The 18251-nt window shown below is 51.0% G+C and overlaps 44 non-coding genes across 44 annotated transcripts; all 44 read right to left on the bottom strand.

The window, feature by feature from the left end:
* Window positions 1-27: 27 nt before the first annotated feature.
* LOC129174838 (5S ribosomal RNA) lies at window positions 28-146 on the bottom strand. The gene has a single exon (XR_008567813.1). It is a non-coding gene; the product is annotated as a 5S ribosomal RNA (ribosomal RNA).
* Window positions 147-446: 300 nt separating this feature from the next.
* Window positions 447-565, bottom strand: LOC129174839 (5S ribosomal RNA). Its single transcript, XR_008567814.1, has one exon. It is a non-coding gene; the product is annotated as a 5S ribosomal RNA (ribosomal RNA).
* Window positions 566-865: 300 nt separating this feature from the next.
* On the bottom strand, window positions 866-984 carry LOC129175114 (5S ribosomal RNA). The gene has a single exon (XR_008568084.1). It is a non-coding gene; the product is annotated as a 5S ribosomal RNA (ribosomal RNA).
* Window positions 985-1284: 300 nt separating this feature from the next.
* Window positions 1285-1403, bottom strand: LOC129175116 (5S ribosomal RNA). Its single transcript, XR_008568086.1, has one exon. It is a non-coding gene; the product is annotated as a 5S ribosomal RNA (ribosomal RNA).
* A 300-nt stretch (window positions 1404-1703) lies between these two features.
* Window positions 1704-1822, bottom strand: LOC129175438 (5S ribosomal RNA). Its single transcript, XR_008568392.1, has one exon. It is a non-coding gene; the product is annotated as a 5S ribosomal RNA (ribosomal RNA).
* Window positions 1823-2122: 300 nt separating this feature from the next.
* On the bottom strand, window positions 2123-2242 carry LOC129175352 (5S ribosomal RNA). Its single transcript, XR_008568314.1, has one exon. It is a non-coding gene; the product is annotated as a 5S ribosomal RNA (ribosomal RNA).
* A 300-nt stretch (window positions 2243-2542) lies between these two features.
* Window positions 2543-2661, bottom strand: LOC129174841 (5S ribosomal RNA). Its single transcript, XR_008567816.1, has one exon. It is a non-coding gene; the product is annotated as a 5S ribosomal RNA (ribosomal RNA).
* Window positions 2662-2961: 300 nt separating this feature from the next.
* LOC129175374 (5S ribosomal RNA) lies at window positions 2962-3081 on the bottom strand. Its single transcript, XR_008568335.1, has one exon. It is a non-coding gene; the product is annotated as a 5S ribosomal RNA (ribosomal RNA).
* A 300-nt stretch (window positions 3082-3381) lies between these two features.
* On the bottom strand, window positions 3382-3500 carry LOC129174842 (5S ribosomal RNA). The gene has a single exon (XR_008567817.1). It is a non-coding gene; the product is annotated as a 5S ribosomal RNA (ribosomal RNA).
* Window positions 3501-3800: 300 nt separating this feature from the next.
* On the bottom strand, window positions 3801-3919 carry LOC129175117 (5S ribosomal RNA). The gene has a single exon (XR_008568087.1). It is a non-coding gene; the product is annotated as a 5S ribosomal RNA (ribosomal RNA).
* Window positions 3920-4219: 300 nt separating this feature from the next.
* On the bottom strand, window positions 4220-4339 carry LOC129175310 (5S ribosomal RNA). Its single transcript, XR_008568273.1, has one exon. It is a non-coding gene; the product is annotated as a 5S ribosomal RNA (ribosomal RNA).
* Window positions 4340-4639: 300 nt separating this feature from the next.
* LOC129175439 (5S ribosomal RNA) lies at window positions 4640-4758 on the bottom strand. The gene has a single exon (XR_008568393.1). It is a non-coding gene; the product is annotated as a 5S ribosomal RNA (ribosomal RNA).
* Window positions 4759-5058: 300 nt separating this feature from the next.
* Window positions 5059-5178, bottom strand: LOC129175353 (5S ribosomal RNA). Its single transcript, XR_008568315.1, has one exon. It is a non-coding gene; the product is annotated as a 5S ribosomal RNA (ribosomal RNA).
* Window positions 5179-5478: 300 nt separating this feature from the next.
* On the bottom strand, window positions 5479-5597 carry LOC129175118 (5S ribosomal RNA). The gene has a single exon (XR_008568088.1). It is a non-coding gene; the product is annotated as a 5S ribosomal RNA (ribosomal RNA).
* Window positions 5598-5897: 300 nt separating this feature from the next.
* On the bottom strand, window positions 5898-6016 carry LOC129175119 (5S ribosomal RNA). Its single transcript, XR_008568089.1, has one exon. It is a non-coding gene; the product is annotated as a 5S ribosomal RNA (ribosomal RNA).
* A 300-nt stretch (window positions 6017-6316) lies between these two features.
* On the bottom strand, window positions 6317-6435 carry LOC129175582 (5S ribosomal RNA). The gene has a single exon (XR_008568531.1). It is a non-coding gene; the product is annotated as a 5S ribosomal RNA (ribosomal RNA).
* Window positions 6436-6735: 300 nt separating this feature from the next.
* LOC129175354 (5S ribosomal RNA) lies at window positions 6736-6855 on the bottom strand. Its single transcript, XR_008568316.1, has one exon. It is a non-coding gene; the product is annotated as a 5S ribosomal RNA (ribosomal RNA).
* Window positions 6856-7155: 300 nt separating this feature from the next.
* LOC129174843 (5S ribosomal RNA) lies at window positions 7156-7274 on the bottom strand. Its single transcript, XR_008567818.1, has one exon. It is a non-coding gene; the product is annotated as a 5S ribosomal RNA (ribosomal RNA).
* Window positions 7275-7574: 300 nt separating this feature from the next.
* Window positions 7575-7694, bottom strand: LOC129175375 (5S ribosomal RNA). Its single transcript, XR_008568336.1, has one exon. It is a non-coding gene; the product is annotated as a 5S ribosomal RNA (ribosomal RNA).
* Window positions 7695-7994: 300 nt separating this feature from the next.
* LOC129174844 (5S ribosomal RNA) lies at window positions 7995-8113 on the bottom strand. The gene has a single exon (XR_008567819.1). It is a non-coding gene; the product is annotated as a 5S ribosomal RNA (ribosomal RNA).
* A 300-nt stretch (window positions 8114-8413) lies between these two features.
* On the bottom strand, window positions 8414-8532 carry LOC129175120 (5S ribosomal RNA). The gene has a single exon (XR_008568090.1). It is a non-coding gene; the product is annotated as a 5S ribosomal RNA (ribosomal RNA).
* Window positions 8533-8832: 300 nt separating this feature from the next.
* LOC129175312 (5S ribosomal RNA) lies at window positions 8833-8952 on the bottom strand. Its single transcript, XR_008568275.1, has one exon. It is a non-coding gene; the product is annotated as a 5S ribosomal RNA (ribosomal RNA).
* A 300-nt stretch (window positions 8953-9252) lies between these two features.
* Window positions 9253-9371, bottom strand: LOC129175440 (5S ribosomal RNA). Its single transcript, XR_008568394.1, has one exon. It is a non-coding gene; the product is annotated as a 5S ribosomal RNA (ribosomal RNA).
* A 300-nt stretch (window positions 9372-9671) lies between these two features.
* Window positions 9672-9791, bottom strand: LOC129175355 (5S ribosomal RNA). Its single transcript, XR_008568317.1, has one exon. It is a non-coding gene; the product is annotated as a 5S ribosomal RNA (ribosomal RNA).
* A 300-nt stretch (window positions 9792-10091) lies between these two features.
* LOC129175313 (5S ribosomal RNA) lies at window positions 10092-10211 on the bottom strand. The gene has a single exon (XR_008568276.1). It is a non-coding gene; the product is annotated as a 5S ribosomal RNA (ribosomal RNA).
* Window positions 10212-10511: 300 nt separating this feature from the next.
* Window positions 10512-10630, bottom strand: LOC129175442 (5S ribosomal RNA). The gene has a single exon (XR_008568396.1). It is a non-coding gene; the product is annotated as a 5S ribosomal RNA (ribosomal RNA).
* A 300-nt stretch (window positions 10631-10930) lies between these two features.
* Window positions 10931-11049, bottom strand: LOC129175443 (5S ribosomal RNA). Its single transcript, XR_008568397.1, has one exon. It is a non-coding gene; the product is annotated as a 5S ribosomal RNA (ribosomal RNA).
* A 300-nt stretch (window positions 11050-11349) lies between these two features.
* On the bottom strand, window positions 11350-11469 carry LOC129175357 (5S ribosomal RNA). The gene has a single exon (XR_008568319.1). It is a non-coding gene; the product is annotated as a 5S ribosomal RNA (ribosomal RNA).
* A 300-nt stretch (window positions 11470-11769) lies between these two features.
* LOC129174845 (5S ribosomal RNA) lies at window positions 11770-11888 on the bottom strand. The gene has a single exon (XR_008567820.1). It is a non-coding gene; the product is annotated as a 5S ribosomal RNA (ribosomal RNA).
* A 300-nt stretch (window positions 11889-12188) lies between these two features.
* Window positions 12189-12307, bottom strand: LOC129174846 (5S ribosomal RNA). Its single transcript, XR_008567821.1, has one exon. It is a non-coding gene; the product is annotated as a 5S ribosomal RNA (ribosomal RNA).
* A 300-nt stretch (window positions 12308-12607) lies between these two features.
* Window positions 12608-12726, bottom strand: LOC129175444 (5S ribosomal RNA). The gene has a single exon (XR_008568398.1). It is a non-coding gene; the product is annotated as a 5S ribosomal RNA (ribosomal RNA).
* A 300-nt stretch (window positions 12727-13026) lies between these two features.
* LOC129175358 (5S ribosomal RNA) lies at window positions 13027-13146 on the bottom strand. Its single transcript, XR_008568320.1, has one exon. It is a non-coding gene; the product is annotated as a 5S ribosomal RNA (ribosomal RNA).
* Window positions 13147-13446: 300 nt separating this feature from the next.
* On the bottom strand, window positions 13447-13565 carry LOC129174847 (5S ribosomal RNA). The gene has a single exon (XR_008567822.1). It is a non-coding gene; the product is annotated as a 5S ribosomal RNA (ribosomal RNA).
* A 300-nt stretch (window positions 13566-13865) lies between these two features.
* LOC129174848 (5S ribosomal RNA) lies at window positions 13866-13984 on the bottom strand. Its single transcript, XR_008567823.1, has one exon. It is a non-coding gene; the product is annotated as a 5S ribosomal RNA (ribosomal RNA).
* Window positions 13985-14284: 300 nt separating this feature from the next.
* LOC129175121 (5S ribosomal RNA) lies at window positions 14285-14403 on the bottom strand. Its single transcript, XR_008568091.1, has one exon. It is a non-coding gene; the product is annotated as a 5S ribosomal RNA (ribosomal RNA).
* A 300-nt stretch (window positions 14404-14703) lies between these two features.
* Window positions 14704-14823, bottom strand: LOC129175314 (5S ribosomal RNA). The gene has a single exon (XR_008568277.1). It is a non-coding gene; the product is annotated as a 5S ribosomal RNA (ribosomal RNA).
* A 300-nt stretch (window positions 14824-15123) lies between these two features.
* Window positions 15124-15242, bottom strand: LOC129175445 (5S ribosomal RNA). The gene has a single exon (XR_008568399.1). It is a non-coding gene; the product is annotated as a 5S ribosomal RNA (ribosomal RNA).
* A 300-nt stretch (window positions 15243-15542) lies between these two features.
* LOC129175359 (5S ribosomal RNA) lies at window positions 15543-15662 on the bottom strand. The gene has a single exon (XR_008568321.1). It is a non-coding gene; the product is annotated as a 5S ribosomal RNA (ribosomal RNA).
* Window positions 15663-15962: 300 nt separating this feature from the next.
* On the bottom strand, window positions 15963-16081 carry LOC129174849 (5S ribosomal RNA). Its single transcript, XR_008567824.1, has one exon. It is a non-coding gene; the product is annotated as a 5S ribosomal RNA (ribosomal RNA).
* Window positions 16082-16381: 300 nt separating this feature from the next.
* LOC129174850 (5S ribosomal RNA) lies at window positions 16382-16500 on the bottom strand. Its single transcript, XR_008567825.1, has one exon. It is a non-coding gene; the product is annotated as a 5S ribosomal RNA (ribosomal RNA).
* A 300-nt stretch (window positions 16501-16800) lies between these two features.
* On the bottom strand, window positions 16801-16919 carry LOC129174852 (5S ribosomal RNA). Its single transcript, XR_008567827.1, has one exon. It is a non-coding gene; the product is annotated as a 5S ribosomal RNA (ribosomal RNA).
* Window positions 16920-17219: 300 nt separating this feature from the next.
* Window positions 17220-17338, bottom strand: LOC129175371 (5S ribosomal RNA). The gene has a single exon (XR_008568332.1). It is a non-coding gene; the product is annotated as a 5S ribosomal RNA (ribosomal RNA).
* A 300-nt stretch (window positions 17339-17638) lies between these two features.
* LOC129175315 (5S ribosomal RNA) lies at window positions 17639-17758 on the bottom strand. The gene has a single exon (XR_008568278.1). It is a non-coding gene; the product is annotated as a 5S ribosomal RNA (ribosomal RNA).
* A 300-nt stretch (window positions 17759-18058) lies between these two features.
* On the bottom strand, window positions 18059-18177 carry LOC129175446 (5S ribosomal RNA). Its single transcript, XR_008568400.1, has one exon. It is a non-coding gene; the product is annotated as a 5S ribosomal RNA (ribosomal RNA).
* Window positions 18178-18251: the final 74 nt, after the last annotated feature.

Consider the following 18251-nt stretch of genomic DNA (forward strand, 5'->3'; position numbering starts at 1 on the left):
CCTCTGCTGAAAGCCAAGAGCCTAAAAAGCTTACAGCACCTGGTATTCCCAGGCGGTCTCCCATCCAAGTACTCACCAGGCCCGCCCCTGCTTAGCTTCCGAGATCGGACGAGATCGGGCGTTCTCAGGGTAGTATGGCCGTAAGCCGGAAAGCTCTCTGAAAACTTTCCTTTTAAAGACGACACTGGTCAAACTGCGCTTCTGCAAACGGTCTCGGATGTGTGTGCACACTTTGCTGCTCGTATGGTTTTTCTGGCTGTTTTGTGCCACCGGTCGCAGCCACAGCCAGCCTGTAAGCCTGTTTGAACTTCACAGCAGAGAGAAAAACACTGTAGATGGATGTTCCTCACATGAGGGCAAAATAAATACTCTTCCTCCATTCAAAGTGATGGCGTTTTCCAAGAAGTGGGAAACAGCGCCCTCTGCTGAAAGCCAAGAGCCTAAAAAGCTTACAGCACCTGGTATTCCCAGGCGGTCTCCCATCCAAGTACTCACCAGGCCCGCCCCTGCTTAGCTTCCGAGATCGGACGAGATCGGGCGTTCTCAGGGTAGTATGGCCGTAAGCCGGAAAGCTCTCTGAAAACTTTCCTTTTAAAGACGACACTGGTCAAACTGCGCTTCTGCAAACGGTCTCGGATGTGTGTGCACACTTTGCTGCTCGTATGGTTTTTCTGGCTGTTTTGTGCCACCGGTCGCAGCCACAGCCAGCCTGTAAGCCTGTTTGAACTTCACAGCAGAGAGAAAAACACTGTAGATGGATGTTCCTCCCATGAGGGCAAAATAAATACTCTTCCTCCATTCAAAGTGATGGCGTTTTCCAAGAGGTGGGAAACAGCGCCCTCTGCTGAAAGCCAAGAGCCTAAAAAGCTTTCAGCACCTGGTATTCCCAGGCGGTCTCCCATCCAAGTACTAACCAGGCCCGCCCCTGCTTAGCTTCCGAGATCGGACGAGATCGGGCGTTCTCAGGGTAGTATGGCCGTAAGCCGGAAAGCTCTCTGAAAACTTTCCTTTTAAAGACGACACTGGTCAAACTGCGCTTCTGCAAACGGTCTCGGATGTGTGTGCACACTTTGCTGCTCGTATGGTTTTTCTGGCTGTTTTGTGCCACCGGTCGCAGCCACAGCCAGCCTGTAAGCCTGTTTGAACTTCACAGCAGAGAGAAAAACACTGTAGATGGATGTTCCTCCCATGAGGGCAAAATAAATACTCTTCCTCCATTCAAAGTGATGGCGTTTTCCAAGAGGTGGGAAACAGCGCCCTCTGCTGAAAGCCAAGAGCCTAAAAAGCTTTCAGCACCTGGTATTCCCAGGCGGTCTCCCATCCAAGTACTAACCAGGCCCGCCCCTGCTTAGCTTCCGAGATCGGACGAGATCGGGCGTTCTCAGGGTAGTATGGCCGTAAGCCGGAAAGCTCTCTGAAAACTTTCCTTTTAAAGACGACACTGGTCAAACTGCGCTTCTGCAAACGGTCTCGGATGTGTGTGCACACTTTGCTGCTCGTATGGTTTTTCTGGCTGTTTTGTGCCACCGGTCGCAGCCACAGCCAGCCTGTAAGCCTGTTTGAACTTCACAGCAGAGAGAAAAACACTGTAGATGGATGTTCCTCACATGAGGGCAAAATAAATACTCTTCCTCCATTCAAAGTGATGGCGTTTTCCAAGAAGTGGGAAACAGCGCCCTCTGCTGAAAGCCAAGAGCCTAAAAAGCTTACAGCACCTGGTATTCCCAGGCGGTCTCCCATCCAAGTACTAACCAGGCCCGCCCCTGCTTAGCTTCCGAGATCGGACGAGATCGGGCGTTCTCAGGGTAGTATGGCCGTAAGCCGGAAAGCTCTCTGAAAACTTTCCTTTTAAAGACGACACTGGTCAAACTGCGCTTCTGCAAACGGTCTCGGATGTGTGTGCACACTTTGCTGCTCGTATGGTTTTTCTGGCTGTTTTGTGCCACCGGTCGCAGCCACAGCCAGCCTGTAAGCCTGTTTGAACTTCACAGCAGAGAGAAAAACACTGTAGATGGATGTTCCTCACATGAGGGCAAAATAAATACTCTTCCTCCATTCAAAGTGATGGCGTTTTCCAAGAAGTGGGAAACAGCGCCCTCTGCTGAAAGCCAAGAGCCTAAAAAGCTTACAGCACCTGGTATTCCCAGGCGGTCTCCCATTCCAAGTACTCACCAGGCCCGCCCCTGCTTAGCTTCCGAGATCGGACGAGATCGGGCGTTCTCAGGGTAGTATGGCTGTAAGCCGGAAAGCTCTCTGAAAACTTTCCTTTTAAAGACGACACTGGTCAAACTGCGCTTCTGCAAACGGTCTCGGATGTGTGTGCACACTTTGCTGCTCGTATGGTTTTTCTGGCTGTTTTGTGCCACCGGTCGCAGCCACAGCCAGCCTGTAAGCCTGTTTGAACTTCACAGCAGAGAGAAAAACACTGTAGATGGATGTTCCTCACATGAGGGCAAAATAAATACTCTTCCTCCATTCAAAGTGATGGCGTTTTCCAAGAAGTGGGAAACAGCGCCCTCTGCTGAAAGCCAAGAGCCTAAAAAGCTTACAGCACCTGGTATTCCCAGGCGGTCTCCCATCCAAGTACTCACCAGGCCCGCCCCTGCTTAGCTTCCGAGATCGGACGAGATCGGGCGTTCTCAGGGTAGTATGGCCGTAAGCCGGAAAGCTCTCTGAAAACTTTCCTTTTAAAGACGACACTGGTCAAACTGCGCTTCTGCAAACGGTCTCGGATGTGTGTGCACACTTTGCTGCTCGTATGGTTTTTCTGGCTGTTTTGTGCCACCGGTCGCAGCCACAGCCAGCCTGTAAGCCTGTTTGAACTTCACAGCAGAGAGAAAAACACTGTAGATGGATGTTCCTCACATGAGGGCAAAATAAATACTCTTCCTCCATTCAAAGTGATGGCGTTTTCCAAGAAGTGGGAAACAGCGCCCTCTGCTGAAAGCCAAGAGCCTAAAAAGCTTACAGCACCTGGTATTCCCAGGCGGTCTCCCATTCCAAGTACTCACCAGGCCCGCCTCTGCTTAGCTTCCGAGATCGGACGAGATCGGGCGTTCTCAGGGTAGTATGGCCGTAAGCCGGAAAGCTCTCTGAAAACTTTCCTTTTAAAGACGACACTGGTCAAACTGCGCTTCTGCAAACGGTCTCGGATGTGTGTGCACACTTTGCTGCTCGTATGGTTTTTCTGGCTGTTTTGTGCCACCGGTCGCAGCCACAGCCAGCCTGTAAGCCTGTTTGAACTTCACAGCAGAGAGAAAAACACTGTAGATGGATGTTCCTCACATGAGGGCAAAATAAATACTCTTCCTCCATTCAAAGTGATGGCGTTTTCCAAGAAGTGGGAAACAGCGCCCTCTGCTGAAAGCCAAGAGCCTAAAAAGCTTACAGCACCTGGTATTCCCAGGCGGTCTCCCATCCAAGTACTCACCAGGCCCGCCCCTGCTTAGCTTCCGAGATCGGACGAGATCGGGCGTTCTCAGGGTAGTATGGCCGTAAGCCGGAAAGCTCTCTGAAAACTTTCCTTTTAAAGACGACACTGGTCAAACTGCGCTTCTGCAAACGGTCTCGGATGTGTGTGCACACTTTGCTGCTCGTATGGTTTTTCTGGCTGTTTTGTGCCACCGGTCGCAGCCACAGCCAGCCTGTAAGCCTGTTTGAACTTCACAGCAGAGAGAAAAACACTGTAGATGGATGTTCCTCCCATGAGGGCAAAATAAATACTCTTCCTCCATTCAAAGTGATGGCGTTTTCCAAGAGGTGGGAAACAGCGCCCTCTGCTGAAAGCCAAGAGCCTAAAAAGCTTTCAGCACCTGGTATTCCCAGGCGGTCTCCCATCCAAGTACTAACCAGGCCCGCCCCTGCTTAGCTTCCGAGATCGGACGAGATCGGGCGTTCTCAGGGTAGTATGGCCGTAAGCCGGAAAGCTCTCTGAAAACTTTCCTTTTAAAGACGACACTGGTCAAACTGCGCTTCTGCAAACGGTCTCGGATGTGTGTGCACACTTTGCTGCTCGTATGGTTTTTCTGGCTGTTTTGTGCCACCGGTCGCAGCCACAGCCAGCCTGTAAGCCTGTTTGAACTTCACAGCAGAGAGAAAAACACTGTAGATGGATGTTCCTCACATGAGGGCAAAATAAATACTCTTCCTCCATTCAAAGTGATGGCGTTTTCCAAGAAGTGGGAAACAGCGCCCTCTGCTGAAAGCCAAGAGCCTAAAAAGCTTACAGCACCTGGTATTCCCAGGCGGTCTCCCATTCCAAGTACTCACCAGGCCCGCCCCTGCTTAGCTTCCGAGATCGGACGAGATCGGGCGTTCTCAGGGTAGTATGGCCGTAAGCCGGAAAGCTCTCTGAAAACTTTCCTTTTAAAGACGACACTGGTCAAACTGCGCTTCTGCAAACGGTCTCGGATGTGTGTGCACACTTTGCTGCTCGTATGGTTTTTCTGGCTGTTTTGTGCCACCGGTCGCAGCCACAGCCAGCCTGTAAGCCTGTTTGAACTTCACAGCAGAGAGAAAAACACTGTAGATGGATGTTCCTCACATGAGGGCAAAATAAATACTCTTCCTCCATTCAAAGTGATGGCGTTTTCCAAGAAGTGGGAAACAGCGCCCTCTGCTGAAAGCCAAGAGCCTAAAAAGCTTACAGCACCTGGTATTCCCAGGCGGTCTCCCATCCAAGTACTAACCAGGCCCGCCCCTGCTTAGCTTCCGAGATCGGACGAGATCGGGCGTTCTCAGGGTAGTATGGCCGTAAGCCGGAAAGCTCTCTGAAAACTTTCCTTTTAAAGACGACACTGGTCAAACTGCGCTTCTGCAAACGGTCTCGGATGTGTGTGCACACTTTGCTGCTCGTATGGTTTTTCTGGCTGTTTTGTGCCACCGGTCGCAGCCACAGCCAGCCTGTAAGCCTGTTTGAACTTCACAGCAGAGAGAAAAACACTGTAGATGGATGTTCCTCACATGAGGGCAAAATAAATACTCTTCCTCCATTCAAAGTGATGGCGTTTTCCAAGAAGTGGGAAACAGCGCCCTCTGCTGAAAGCCAAGAGCCTAAAAAGCTTACAGCACCTGGTATTCCCAGGCGGTCTCCCATTCCAAGTACTCACCAGGCCCGCCCCTGCTTAGCTTCCGAGATCGGACGAGATCGGGCGTTCTCAGGGTAGTATGGCTGTAAGCCGGAAAGCTCTCTGAAAACTTTCCTTTTAAAGACGACACTGGTCAAACTGCGCTTCTGCAAACGGTCTCGGATGTGTGTGCACACTTTGCTGCTCGTATGGTTTTTCTGGCTGTTTTGTGCCACCGGTCGCAGCCACAGCCAGCCTGTAAGCCTGTTTGAACTTCACAGCAGAGAGAAAAACACTGTAGATGGATGTTCCTCCCATGAGGGCAAAATAAATACTCTTCCTCCATTCAAAGTGATGGCGTTTTCCAAGAGGTGGGAAACAGCGCCCTCTGCTGAAAGCCAAGAGCCTAAAAAGCTTTCAGCACCTGGTATTCCCAGGCGGTCTCCCATCCAAGTACTAACCAGGCCCGCCCCTGCTTAGCTTCCGAGATCGGACGAGATCGGGCGTTCTCAGGGTAGTATGGCCGTAAGCCGGAAAGCTCTCTGAAAACTTTCCTTTTAAAGACGACACTGGTCAAACTGCGCTTCTGCAAACGGTCTCGGATGTGTGTGCACACTTTGCTGCTCGTATGGTTTTTCTGGCTGTTTTGTGCCACCGGTCGCAGCCACAGCCAGCCTGTAAGCCTGTTTGAACTTCACAGCAGAGAGAAAAACACTGTAGATGGATGTTCCTCCCATGAGGGCAAAATAAATACTCTTCCTCCATTCAAAGTGATGGCGTTTTCCAAGAGGTGGGAAACAGCGCCCTCTGCTGAAAGCCAAGAGCCTAAAAAGCTTTCAGCACCTGGTATTCCCAGGCGGTCTCCCATCCAAGTACTAACCAGGCCCGCCCCTGCTTAGCTTCCGAGATCGGACGAGATCGGGCGTTCTCAGGGTAGTATGGCCGTAAGCCGGAAAGCTCTCTGAAAACTTTCCTTTTAAAGACGACACTGGTCAAACTGCGCTTCTGCAAACGGTCTCGGATGTGTGTGCACACTTTGCTGCTCGTATGGTTTTTCTGGCTGTTTTGTGCCACCGGTCGCAGCCACAGCCAGCCTGTAAGCCTGTTTGAACTTCACAGCAGAGAGAAAAACACTGTAGATGGATGTTCCTCACATGAGGGCAAAATAAATACTCTTCCTCCATTCAAAGTGATGGCGTTTTCCAAGAAGTGGGAAACAGCGCCCTCTGCTGAAAGCCAAGAGCCTAAAAAGCTTACAGCACCTGGTATTCCCAGGCGGTCTCCCATCCAAGTACTAAACAGGCCCGCCCCTGCTTAGCTTCCGAGATCGGACGAGATCGGGCGTTCTCAGGGTAGTATGGCCGTAAGCCGGAAAGCTCTCTGAAAACTTTCCTTTTAAAGACGACACTGGTCAAACTGCGCTTCTGCAAACGGTCTCGGATGTGTGTGCACACTTTGCTGCTCGTATGGTTTTTCTGGCTGTTTTGTGCCACCGGTCGCAGCCACAGCCAGCCTGTAAGCCTGTTTGAACTTCACAGCAGAGAGAAAAACACTGTAGATGGATGTTCCTCACATGAGGGCAAAATAAATACTCTTCCTCCATTCAAAGTGATGGCGTTTTCCAAGAAGTGGGAAACAGCGCCCTCTGCTGAAAGCCAAGAGCCTAAAAAGCTTACAGCACCTGGTATTCCCAGGCGGTCTCCCATTCCAAGTACTCACCAGGCCCGCCCCTGCTTAGCTTCCGAGATCGGACGAGATCGGGCGTTCTCAGGGTAGTATGGCTGTAAGCCGGAAAGCTCTCTGAAAACTTTCCTTTTAAAGACGACACTGGTCAAACTGCGCTTCTGCAAACGGTCTCGGATGTGTGTGCACACTTTGCTGCTCGTATGGTTTTTCTGGCTGTTTTGTGCCACCGGTCGCAGCCACAGCCAGCCTGTAAGCCTGTTTGAACTTCACAGCAGAGAGAAAAACACTGTAGATGGATGTTCCTCACATGAGGGCAAAATAAATACTCTTCCTCCATTCAAAGTGATGGCGTTTTCCAAGAAGTGGGAAACAGCGCCCTCTGCTGAAAGCCAAGAGCCTAAAAAGCTTACAGCACCTGGTATTCCCAGGCGGTCTCCCATCCAAGTACTCACCAGGCCCGCCCCTGCTTAGCTTCCGAGATCGGACGAGATCGGGCGTTCTCAGGGTAGTATGGCCGTAAGCCGGAAAGCTCTCTGAAAACTTTCCTTTTAAAGACGACACTGGTCAAACTGCGCTTCTGCAAACGGTCTCGGATGTGTGTGCACACTTTGCTGCTCGTATGGTTTTTCTGGCTGTTTTGTGCCACCGGTCGCAGCCACAGCCAGCCTGTAAGCCTGTTTGAACTTCACAGCAGAGAGAAAAACACTGTAGATGGATGTTCCTCACATGAGGGCAAAATAAATACTCTTCCTCCATTCAAAGTGATGGCGTTTTCCAAGAAGTGGGAAACAGCGCCCTCTGCTGAAAGCCAAGAGCCTAAAAAGCTTACAGCACCTGGTATTCCCAGGCGGTCTCCCATTCCAAGTACTCACCAGGCCCGCCTCTGCTTAGCTTCCGAGATCGGACGAGATCGGGCGTTCTCAGGGTAGTATGGCCGTAAGCCGGAAAGCTCTCTGAAAACTTTCCTTTTAAAGACGACACTGGTCAAACTGCGCTTCTGCAAACGGTCTCGGATGTGTGTGCACACTTTGCTGCTCGTATGGTTTTTCTGGCTGTTTTGTGCCACCGGTCGCAGCCACAGCCAGCCTGTAAGCCTGTTTGAACTTCACAGCAGAGAGAAAAACACTGTAGATGGATGTTCCTCACATGAGGGCAAAATAAATACTCTTCCTCCATTCAAAGTGATGGCGTTTTCCAAGAAGTGGGAAACAGCGCCCTCTGCTGAAAGCCAAGAGCCTAAAAAGCTTACAGCACCTGGTATTCCCAGGCGGTCTCCCATCCAAGTACTCACCAGGCCCGCCCCTGCTTAGCTTCCGAGATCGGACGAGATCGGGCGTTCTCAGGGTAGTATGGCCGTAAGCCGGAAAGCTCTCTGAAAACTTTCCTTTTAAAGACGACACTGGTCAAACTGCGCTTCTGCAAACGGTCTCGGATGTGTGTGCACACTTTGCTGCTCGTATGGTTTTTCTGGCTGTTTTGTGCCACCGGTCGCAGCCACAGCCAGCCTGTAAGCCTGTTTGAACTTCACAGCAGAGAGAAAAACACTGTAGATGGATGTTCCTCCCATGAGGGCAAAATAAATACTCTTCCTCCATTCAAAGTGATGGCGTTTTCCAAGAGGTGGGAAACAGCGCCCTCTGCTGAAAGCCAAGAGCCTAAAAAGCTTTCAGCACCTGGTATTCCCAGGCGGTCTCCCATCCAAGTACTAACCAGGCCCGCCCCTGCTTAGCTTCCGAGATCGGACGAGATCGGGCGTTCTCAGGGTAGTATGGCCGTAAGCCGGAAAGCTCTCTGAAAACTTTCCTTTTAAAGACGACACTGGTCAAACTGCGCTTCTGCAAACGGTCTCGGATGTGTGTGCACACTTTGCTGCTCGTATGGTTTTTCTGGCTGTTTTGTGCCACCGGTCGCAGCCACAGCCAGCCTGTAAGCCTGTTTGAACTTCACAGCAGAGAGAAAAACACTGTAGATGGATGTTCCTCACATGAGGGCAAAATAAATACTCTTCCTCCATTCAAAGTGATGGCGTTTTCCAAGAAGTGGGAAACAGCGCCCTCTGCTGAAAGCCAAGAGCCTAAAAAGCTTACAGCACCTGGTATTCCCAGGCGGTCTCCCATTCCAAGTACTCACCAGGCCCGCCCCTGCTTAGCTTCCGAGATCGGACGAGATCGGGCGTTCTCAGGGTAGTATGGCCGTAAGCCGGAAAGCTCTCTGAAAACTTTCCTTTTAAAGACGACACTGGTCAAACTGCGCTTCTGCAAACGGTCTCGGATGTGTGTGCACACTTTGCTGCTCGTATGGTTTTTCTGGCTGTTTTGTGCCACCGGTCGCAGCCACAGCCAGCCTGTAAGCCTGTTTGAACTTCACAGCAGAGAGAAAAACACTGTAGATGGATGTTCCTCACATGAGGGCAAAATAAATACTCTTCCTCCATTCAAAGTGATGGCGTTTTCCAAGAAGTGGGAAACAGCGCCCTCTGCTGAAAGCCAAGAGCCTAAAAAGCTTACAGCACCTGGTATTCCCAGGCGGTCTCCCATCCAAGTACTAACCAGGCCCGCCCCTGCTTAGCTTCCGAGATCGGACGAGATCGGGCGTTCTCAGGGTAGTATGGCCGTAAGCCGGAAAGCTCTCTGAAAACTTTCCTTTTAAAGACGACACTGGTCAAACTGCGCTTCTGCAAACGGTCTCGGATGTGTGTGCACACTTTGCTGCTCGTATGGTTTTTCTGGCTGTTTTGTGCCACCGGTCGCAGCCACAGCCAGCCTGTAAGCCTGTTTGAACTTCACAGCAGAGAGAAAAACACTGTAGATGGATGTTCCTCACATGAGGGCAAAATAAATACTCTTCCTCCATTCAAAGTGATGGCGTTTTCCAAGAAGTGGGAAACAGCGCCCTCTGCTGAAAGCCAAGAGCCTAAAAAGCTTACAGCACCTGGTATTCCCAGGCGGTCTCCCATTCCAAGTACTCACCAGGCCCGCCCCTGCTTAGCTTCCGAGATCGGACGAGATCGGGCGTTCTCAGGGTAGTATGGCTGTAAGCCGGAAAGCTCTCTGAAAACTTTCCTTTTAAAGACGACACTGGTCAAACTGCGCTTCTGCAAACGGTCTCGGATGTGTGTGCACACTTTGCTGCTCGTATGGTTTTTCTGGCTGTTTTGTGCCACCGGTCGCAGCCACAGCCAGCCTGTAAGCCTGTCTGAACTTCACAGCAGAGAGAAAAACACTGTAGATGGATGTTCCTCACATGAGGGCAAAATAAATACTCTTCCTCCATTCAAAGTGATGGCGTTTTCCAAGAAGTGGGAAACAGCGCCCTCTGCTGAAAGCCAAGAGCCTAAAAAGCTTACAGCACCTGGTATTCCCAGGCGGTCTCCCATTCCAAGTACTCACCAGGCCCGCCCCTGCTTAGCTTCCGAGATCGGACGAGATCGGGCGTTCTCAGGGTAGTATGGCCGTAAGCCGGAAAGCTCTCTGAAAACTTTCCTTTTAAAGACGACACTGGTCAAACTGCGCTTCTGCAAACGGTCTCGGATGTGTGTGCACACTTTGCTGCTCGTATGGTTTTTCTGGCTGTTTTGTGCCACCGGTCGCAGCCACAGCCAGCCTGTAAGCCTGTTTGAACTTCACAGCAGAGAGAAAAACACTGTAGATGGATGTTCCTCACATGAGGGCAAAATAAATACTCTTCCTCCATTCAAAGTGATGGCGTTTTCCAAGAAGTGGGAAACAGCGCCCTCTGCTGAAAGCCAAGAGCCTAAAAAGCTTACAGCACCTGGTATTCCCAGGCGGTCTCCCATCCAAGTACTAACCAGGCCCGCCCCTGCTTAGCTTCCGAGATCGGACGAGATCGGGCGTTCTCAGGGTAGTATGGCCGTAAGCCGGAAAGCTCTCTGAAAACTTTCCTTTTAAAGACGACACTGGTCAAACTGCGCTTCTGCAAACGGTCTCGGATGTGTGTGCACACTTTGCTGCTCGTATGGTTTTTCTGGCTGTTTTGTGCCACCGGTCGCAGCCACAGCCAGCCTGTAAGCCTGTTTGAACTTCACAGCAGAGAGAAAAACACTGTAGATGGATGTTCCTCACATGAGGGCAAAATAAATACTCTTCCTCCATTCAAAGTGATGGCGTTTTCCAAGAAGTGGGAAACAGCGCCCTCTGCTGAAAGCCAAGAGCCTAAAAAGCTTACAGCACCTGGTATTCCCAGGCGGTCTCCCATCCAAGTACTAACCAGGCCCGCCCCTGCTTAGCTTCCGAGATCGGACGAGATCGGGCGTTCTCAGGGTAGTATGGCCGTAAGCCGGAAAGCTCTCTGAAAACTTTCCTTTTAAAGACGACACTGGTCAAACTGCGCTTCTGCAAACGGTCTCGGATGTGTGTGCACACTTTGCTGCTCGTATGGTTTTTCTGGCTGTTTTGTGCCACCGGTCGCAGCCACAGCCAGCCTGTAAGCCTGTTTGAACTTCACAGCAGAGAGAAAAACACTGTAGATGGATGTTCCTCACATGAGGGCAAAATAAATACTCTTCCTCCATTCAAAGTGATGGCGTTTTCCAAGAAGTGGGAAACAGCGCCCTCTGCTGAAAGCCAAGAGCCTAAAAAGCTTACAGCACCTGGTATTCCCAGGCGGTCTCCCATTCCAAGTACTCACCAGGCCCGCCCCTGCTTAGCTTCCGAGATCGGACGAGATCGGGCGTTCTCAGGGTAGTATGGCTGTAAGCCGGAAAGCTCTCTGAAAACTTTCCTTTTAAAGACGACACTGGTCAAACTGCGCTTCTGCAAACGGTCTCGGATGTGTGTGCACACTTTGCTGCTCGTATGGTTTTTCTGGCTGTTTTGTGCCACCGGTCGCAGCCACAGCCAGCCTGTAAGCCTGTTTGAACTTCACAGCAGAGAGAAAAACACTGTAGATGGATGTTCCTCACATGAGGGCAAAATAAATACTCTTCCTCCATTCAAAGTGATGGCGTTTTCCAAGAAGTGGGAAACAGCGCCCTCTGCTGAAAGCCAAGAGCCTAAAAAGCTTACAGCACCTGGTATTCCCAGGCGGTCTCCCATCCAAGTACTCACCAGGCCCGCCCCTGCTTAGCTTCCGAGATCGGACGAGATCGGGCGTTCTCAGGGTAGTATGGCCGTAAGCCGGAAAGCTCTCTGAAAACTTTCCTTTTAAAGACGACACTGGTCAAACTGCGCTTCTGCAAACGGTCTCGGATGTGTGTGCACACTTTGCTGCTCGTATGGTTTTTCTGGCTGTTTTGTGCCACCGGTCGCAGCCACAGCCAGCCTGTAAGCCTGTTTGAACTTCACAGCAGAGAGAAAAACACTGTAGATGGATGTTCCTCACATGAGGGCAAAATAAATACTCTTCCTCCATTCAAAGTGATGGCGTTTTCCAAGAAGTGGGAAACAGCGCCCTCTGCTGAAAGCCAAGAGCCTAAAAAGCTTACAGCACCTGGTATTCCCAGGCGGTCTCCCATCCAAGTACTCACCAGGCCCGCCCCTGCTTAGCTTCCGAGATCGGACGAGATCGGGCGTTCTCAGGGTAGTATGGCCGTAAGCCGGAAAGCTCTCTGAAAACTTTCCTTTTAAAGACGACACTGGTCAAACTGCGCTTCTGCAAACGGTCTCGGATGTGTGTGCACACTTTGCTGCTCGTATGGTTTTTCTGGCTGTTTTGTGCCACCGGTCGCAGCCACAGCCAGCCTGTAAGCCTGTTTGAACTTCACAGCAGAGAGAAAAACACTGTAGATGGATGTTCCTCACATGAGGGCAAAATAAATACTCTTCCTCCATTCAAAGTGATGGCGTTTTCCAAGAAGTGGGAAACAGCGCCCTCTGCTGAAAGCCAAGAGCCTAAAAAGCTTACAGCACCTGGTATTCCCAGGCGGTCTCCCATCCAAGTACTAACCAGGCCCGCCCCTGCTTAGCTTCCGAGATCGGACGAGATCGGGCGTTCTCAGGGTAGTATGGCCGTAAGCCGGAAAGCTCTCTGAAAACTTTCCTTTTAAAGACGACACTGGTCAAACTGCGCTTCTGCAAACGGTCTCGGATGTGTGTGCACACTTTGCTGCTCGTATGGTTTTTCTGGCTGTTTTGTGCCACCGGTCGCAGCCACAGCCAGCCTGTAAGCCTGTTTGAACTTCACAGCAGAGAGAAAAACACTGTAGATGGATGTTCCTCACATGAGGGCAAAATAAATACTCTTCCTCCATTCAAAGTGATGGCGTTTTCCAAGAAGTGGGAAACAGCGCCCTCTGCTGAAAGCCAAGAGCCTAAAAAGCTTACAGCACCTGGTATTCCCAGGCGGTCTCCCATTCCAAGTACTCACCAGGCCCGCCCCTGCTTAGCTTCCGAGATCGGACGAGATCGGGCGTTCTCAGGGTAGTATGGCTGTAAGCCGGAAAGCTCTCTGAAAACTTTCCTTTTAAAGACGACACTGGTCAAACTGCGCTTCTGCAAACGGTCTCGGATGTGTGTGCACACTTTGCTGCTCGTATGGTTTTTCTGGCTGTTTTGTGCCACCGGTCGCAGCCACAGCCAGCCTGTAAGCCTGTTTGAACTTCACAGCAGAGAGAAAAACACTGTAGATGGATGTTCCTCACATGAGGGCAAAATAAATACTCTTCCTCCATTCAAAGTGATGGCGTTTTCCAAGAAGTGGGAAACAGCGCCCTCTGCTGAAAGCCAAGAGCCTAAAAAGCTTACAGCACCTGGTATTCCCAGGCGGTCTCCCATCCAAGTACTCACCAGGCCCGCCCCTGCTTAGCTTCCGAGATCGGACGAGATCGGGCGTTCTCAGGGTAGTATGGCCGTAAGCCGGAAAGCTCTCTGAAAACTTTCCTTTTAAAGACGACACTGGTCAAACTGCGCTTCTGCAAACGGTCTCGGATGTGTGTGCACACTTTGCTGCTCGTATGGTTTTTCTGGCTGTTTTGTGCCACCGGTCGCAGCCACAGCCAGCCTGTAAGCCTGTTTGAACTTCACAGCAGAGAGAAAAACACTGTAGATGGATGTTCCTCACATGAGGGCAAAATAAATACTCTTCCTCCATTCAAAGTGATGGCGTTTTCCAAGAAGTGGGAAACAGCGCCCTCTGCTGAAAGCCAAGAGCCTAAAAAGCTTACAGCACCTGGTATTCCCAGGCGGTCTCCCATCCAAGTACTCACCAGGCCCGCCCCTGCTTAGCTTCCGAGATCGGACGAGATCGGGCGTTCTCAGGGTAGTATGGCCGTAAGCCGGAAAGCTCTCTGAAAACTTTCCTTTTAAAGACGACACTGGTCAAACTGCGCTTCTGCAAACGGTCTCGGATGTGTGTGCACACTTTGCTGCTCGTATGGTTTTTCTGGCTGTTTTGTGCCACCGGTCGCAGCCACAGCCAGCCTGTAAGCCTGTTTGAACTTCACAGCAGAGAGAAAAACACTGTAGATGGATGTTCCTCCCATGAGGGCAAAATAAATACTCTTCCTCCATTCAAAGTGATGGCGTTTTCCAAGAGGTGGGAAACAGCGCCCTCTGCTGAAAGCCAAGAGCCTAAAAAGCTTTCAGCACCTGGTATTCCCAGGCGGTCTCCCATCCAAGTACTAACCAGGCCCGCCCCTGCTTAGCTTCCGAGATCGGACGAGATCGGGCGTTCTCAGGGTAGTATGGCCGTAAGCCGGAAAGCTCTCTGAAAACTTTCCTTTTAAAGACGACACTGGTCAAACTGCGCTTCTGCAAACGGTCTCGGATGTGTGTGCACACTTTGCTGCTCGTATGGTTTTTCTGGCTGTTTTGTGCCACCGGTCGCAGCCACAGCCAGCCTGTAAGCCTGTTTGAACTTCACAGCAGAGAGAAAAACACTGTAGATGGATGTTCCTCACATGAGGGCAAAATAAATACTCTTCCTCCATTCAAAGTGATGGCGTTTTCCAAGAAGTGGGAAACAGCGCCCTCTGCTGAAAGCCAAGAGCCTAAAAAGCTTACAGCACCTGGTATTCCCAGGCGGTCTCCCATTCCAAGTACTCACCAGGCCCGCCCCTGCTTAGCTTCCGAGATCGGACGAGATCGGGCGTTCTCAGGGTAGTATGGCCGTAAGCCGGAAAGCTCTCTGAAAACTTTCCTTTTAAAGACGACACTGGTCAAACTGCGCTTCTGCAAACGGTCTCGGATGTGTGTGCACACTTTGCTGCTCGTATGGTTTTTCTGGCTGTTTTGTGCCACCGGTCGCAGCCACAGCCAGCCTGTAAGCCTGTTTGAACTTCACAGCAGAGAGAAAAACACTGTAGATGGATGTTCCTCACATGAGGGCAAAATAAATACTCTTCCTCCATTCAAAGTGATGGCGTTTTCCAAGAAGTGGGAAACAGCGCCCTCTGCTGAAAGCCAAGAGCCTAAAAAGCTTACAGCACCTGGTATTCCCAGGCGGTCTCCCATCCAAGTACTAACCAGGCCCGCCCCTGCTTAGCTTCCGAGATCGGACGAGATCGGGCGTTCTCAGGGTAGTATGGCCGTAAGCCGGAAAGCTCTCTGAAAACTTTCCTTTTAAAGACGACACTGGTCAAACTGCGCTTCTGCAAACGGTCTCGGATGTGTGTGCACACTTTGCTGCTCGTATGGTTTTTCTGGCTGTTTTGTGCCACCGGTCGCAGCCACAGCCAGCCTGTAAGCCTGTTTGAACTTCACAGCAGAGAGAAAAACACTGTAGATGGATGTTCCTCACATGAGGGCAAAATAAATACTCTTCCTCCATTCAAAGTGATGGCGTTTTCCAAGAAGTGGGAAACAGCGCCCTCTGCTGAAAGCCAAGAGCCTAAAAAGCTTACAGCACCTGGTATTCCCAGGCGGTCTCCCATTCCAAGTACTCACCAGGCCCGCCCCTGCTTAGCTTCCGAGATCGGACGAGATCGGGCGTTCTCAGGGTAGTATGGCTGTAAGCCGGAAAGCTCTCTGAAAACTTTCCTTTTAAAGACGACACTGGTCAAACTGCGCTTCTGCAAACGGTCTCGGATGTGTGTGCACACTTTGCTGCTCGTATGGTTTTTCTGGCTGTTTTGTGCCACCGGTCGCAGCCACAGCCAGCCTGTAAGCCTGTTTGAACTTCACAGCAGAGAGAAAAACACTGTAGATGGATGTTCCTCACATGAGGGCAAAATAAATACTCTTCCTCCATTCAAAGTGATGGCGTTTTCCAAGAAGTGGGAAACAGCGCCCTCTGCTGAAAGCCAAGAGCCTAAAAAGCTTACAGCACCTGGTATTCCCAGGCGGTCTCCCATCCAAGTACTCACCAGGCCCGCCCCTGCTTAGCTTCCGAGATCGGACGAGATCGGGCGTTCTCAGGGTAGTATGGCCGTAAGCCGGAAAGCTCTCTGAAAACTTTCCTTTTAAAGACGACACTGGTCAAACTGCGCTTCTGCAAACGGTCTCGGATGTGTGTGCACACTTTGCTGCTCGTATGGTTTTTCTGGCTGTTTTGTGCCACCGGTCGCAGCCACAGCCAGCCTGTAAGCCTGTTTGAACTTCACAGCAGAGAGAAAAACACTGTAGATGGATGTTCCTCACATGAGGGCAAAATAAATACTCTTCCTCCATTCAAAGTGATGGCGTTTTCCAAGAAGTGGGAAACAGCGCCCTCTGCTGAAAGCCAAGAGCCTAAAAAGCTTACAGCACCTGGTATTCCCAGGCGGTCTCCCATCCAAGTACTCACCAGGCCCGCCCCTGCTTAGCTTCCGAGATCGGACGAGATCGGGCGTTCTCAGGGTAGTATGGCCGTAAGCCGGAAAGCTCTCTGAAAACTTTCCTTTTAAAGACGACACTGGTCAAACTGCGCTTCTGCAAACGGTCTCGGATGTGTGTGCACACTTTGCTGCTCGTATGGTTTTTCTGGCTGTTTTGTGCCACCGGTCGCAGCCACAGCCAGCCTGTAAGCCTGTTTGAACTTCACAGCAGAGAGAAAAACACTGTAGATGGATGTTCCTCACATGAGGGCAAAATAAATACTCTTCCTCCATTCAAAGTGATGGCGTTTTCCAAGAAGTGGGAAACAGCGCCCTCTGCTGAAAGCCAAGAGCCTAAAAAGCTTACAGCACCTGGTATTCCCAGGCGGTCTCCCATCCAAGTACTCACCAGGCCCGCCCCTGCTTAGCTTCCGAGATCGGACGAGATCGGGCGTTCTCAGGGTAGTATGGCCGTAAGCCGGAAAGCTCTCTGAAAACTTTCCTTTTAAAGACGACACTGGTCAAACTGCGCTTCTGCAAACGGTCTCGGATGTGTGTGCACACTTTGCTGCTCGTATGGTTTTTCTGGCTGTTTTGTGCCACCGGTCGCAGCCACAGCCAGCCTGTAAGCCTGTTTGAACTTCACAGCAGAGAGAAAAACACTGTAGATGGATGTTCCTCCCATGAGGGCAAAATAAATACTCTTCCTCCATTCAAAGTGATGGCGTTTTCCAAGAGGTGGGAAACAGCGCCCTCTGCTGAAAGCCAAGAGCCTAAAAAGCTTTCAGCACCTGGTATTCCCAGGCGGTCTCCCATCCAAGTACTAACCAGGCCCGCCCCTGCTTAGCTTCCGAGATCGGACGAGATTGGGCGTTCTCAGGGTAGTATGGCCGTAAGCCGGAAAGCTCTCTGAAAACTTTCCTTTTAAAGACGACACTGGTCAAACTGCGCTTCTGCAAACGGTCTCGGATGTGTGTGCACACTTTGCTGCTCGTATGGTTTTTCTGGCTGTTTTGTGCCACCGGTCGCAGCCACAGCCAGCCTGTAAGCCTGTTTGAACTTCACAGCAGAGAGAAAAACACTGTAGATGGATGTTCCTCACATGAGGGCAAAATAAATACTCTTCCTCCATTCAAAGTGATGGCGTTTTCCAAGAAGTGGGAAACAGCGCCCTCTGCTGAAAGCCAAGAGCCTAAAAAGCTTACAGCACCTGGTATTCCCAGGCGGTCTCCCATTCCAAGTACTCACCAGGCCCGCCCCTGCTTAGCTTCCGAGATCGGACGAGATCGGGCGTTCTCAGGGTAGTATGGCCGTAAGCCGGAAAGCTCTCTGAAAACTTTCCTTTTAAAGACGACACTGGTCAAACTGCGCTTCTGCAAACGGTCTCGGATGTGTGTGCACACTTTGCTGCTCGTATGGTTTTTCTGGCTGTTTTGTGCCACCGGTCGCAGCCACAGCCAGCCTGTAAGCCTGTTTGAACTTCACAGCAGAGAGAAAAACACTGTAGATGGATGTTCCTCACATGAGGGCAAAATAAATACTCTTCCTCCATTCAAAGTGATGGCGTTTTCCAAGAAGTGGGAAACAGCGCCCTCTGCTGAAAGCCAAGAGCCTAAAAAGCTTACAGCACCTGGTATTCCCAGGCGGTCTCCCATCCAAGTACTAACCAGGCCCGCCCCTGCTTAGCTTCCGAGATCGGACGAGATCGGGCGTTCTCAGGGTAGTATGGCCGTAAGCCGGAAAGCTCTCTGAAAACTTTCCTTTTAAAGACGACACTGGTCAAACTGCGCTTCTGCAAACGGTCTCGGATG

The sequence above is a fragment of the Dunckerocampus dactyliophorus genome, unplaced genomic scaffold (genome assembly GCF_027744805.1).
Source record: "Dunckerocampus dactyliophorus isolate RoL2022-P2 unplaced genomic scaffold, RoL_Ddac_1.1 HiC_scaffold_23, whole genome shotgun sequence".
Lineage (NCBI taxonomy): Eukaryota > Metazoa > Chordata > Actinopteri > Syngnathiformes > Syngnathidae > Dunckerocampus > Dunckerocampus dactyliophorus.